The following is a 1982-nucleotide window of genomic DNA, read 5'->3' as shown; positions in this document are numbered from 1 at the left end:
AGTGTGTACTACATTGTGATTGGTGGAACCGTTTGTGGCACGGATTGATGAGATGGCAGACATCCTACCATCCATTGCTAGCAATCCAACGTCCATCCATCCGTCCATGCAAAGAAAGGAAAAAAACCCACCGCACCAAACCCTACCTCTCTCTCACTTCTCGTCCCTTGCTTCCGCCTGCCGCCTCCCTCTCTCTGTCCCCGATCCAGATCGGCCTCTCCCTCACCCCTTGCGCCACGCCCTCCTTCCCTCGCGCTGGCACCGGCGGCGCCCTCCTTCCTTTCTATCACCGGCGGCGCCCTCCTTCCTTTCTGTCACCGGCGGCCTCCTCCTTCCCTCGCGCTGCACCCGAACCTCGCTCCCGCTCCCAACTCTTCTTCCTCCGCTCACGCCCCCAACCCCACCCCCTTCTCCTTCCCTCAGATCTCGATCTGCCGCCGCCCCCAACCCCACCGCCACCGCCACCATCGACGACCCTTGCCGTAGAGGAGGTTGAGGCCGACCCAAGATCGAGCCCATGCCCAGAGCCACCCCCAAGATTCATAGGCAACCCCACGCCAATCAAGACCTCGATCTGGATCGAGCAGGCGCTCTCCACCGACGGGGCTTGGGCAGGCGAGCCAACCGCAGCGGATTCGGCCCTCAGCTCCTTCGGTGGCCAGAAAGGCGTCGCGGAGGCTCGCGGAGCACAGGGACGTCGCTCGCCGCCCTCACCGCACCTCCATTCCCCTTCACCACCTTCCCTCCCTCCCTCTACACGCCCGTCTATATAAGGTATGCCTCCCTCTCCCCTCACCTCTCTCCTCGCGCTTCCGGAAGTCGGGGTCTAGGGTTTGGTACTCCGGTGCACTGATGGATCTGGCGGGGTTGCTGGTGTGCTGCAAGAGGGCGGCCTAATGTCGGACGTGCCGTTGAGCCCGCCGGGCGGCGGCTTCGGCGGCGTCAGGGAGCAGGACAGGCTCCTACCCATCGCCAACATCAGCAGCATCATGAAGAAGGCCATCCTGGCCAACGGCAAGATCGCCAAGGACGCCAAGGAGACCGTGCGGGAGTGCATCTCGGAGTTCATTGCTTCATCGCTAGTGAGTGAGTGCCTCTGTTGACCGCTGTCGCTCTGTTTTGCCTGCCCGAATCAAGTGTGGTTTGGTGCTGATGTGTCGCTGTTTTGTCTTGTCTGTATTGTAGGGCGAGCGACAAGTGCCAGAGGGAGAAGTGCAAGACCATCAACATCGATGACCTGCTCTGGGCGATGGCCATGCTAGGCTTTCAGGAGTACATTGAGCCCCTCAAGGTTTATCTACAGAATTATAGAGAGGTGCATGCCCATTTAGCCATGTGGGATTTTTTTATCTGAACTAATTGGGGATGGATTAGTGCTTTGAGAGTTAGGTAGGTCCATGATAGTTTAATATGTTGCTGTTGTAGCCTGAAAAGCTCTATTTGGCACTTTTGTTAGTCCTAGTTGGCAAATTTAAACACTCATGTTCAGCTTGGTGACTGATGAGACCCCACACTGCCTGGCACCAATCATCTTATTGTCCTTAGAACAAGTGTTGATTTATCCCTCCAATTACTATTGTTATTGAGATCTTCAATTCTTTTCTGTACTGTTAATTCAGATAACCGAATGATTTGAAGCACTAAGAATTGTCTCCGGAGTCCAACTATTAAACTGTTTAAGTAGCTACTGAATCTGCTTGCTTGGTTATGGAAGACATACATGTCTTACAAATTCGTTATTCTTGTTTGAAGCTAAGCTAGGCTACTGTAGTTCGAGCAAAAAACAGGGGAGCCGCTCTTTTTGTTCTTCACTAATAAATTCTTGTTTGAATGCATATCCTGGGGGTGGTGAAACTGGGAGCCTTTCCTCCCCATAAAAATACTTTGCTCTTCATTATGAGCAATGCCCTTATATAATTAGCTGCTAGGAGTGTTTATATACTTGATCACCACACCTCTACTATTCTGGTTACTTCTGCTTT

The 1982-nt window shown here is 53.4% G+C and overlaps 1 pseudogene; it reads left to right on the top strand.

Moving 5' to 3' along the window:
• Positions 1 to 896: 896 nt before the first annotated feature.
• LOC123058900 (nuclear transcription factor Y subunit B-3-like) lies at positions 897 to 1393 on the top strand (annotated as a pseudogene).
• Positions 1394 to 1982: the final 589 nt, after the last annotated feature.

The sequence above is a fragment of the Triticum aestivum genome, chromosome 3A, assembly GCF_018294505.1.
Source record: "Triticum aestivum cultivar Chinese Spring chromosome 3A, IWGSC CS RefSeq v2.1, whole genome shotgun sequence".
NCBI lineage: Eukaryota > Viridiplantae > Streptophyta > Magnoliopsida > Poales > Poaceae > Triticum > Triticum aestivum.
Note: the sequence above shows the minus strand (reverse complement) of the source record. Positions and strands in the feature narration are given on the sequence as shown.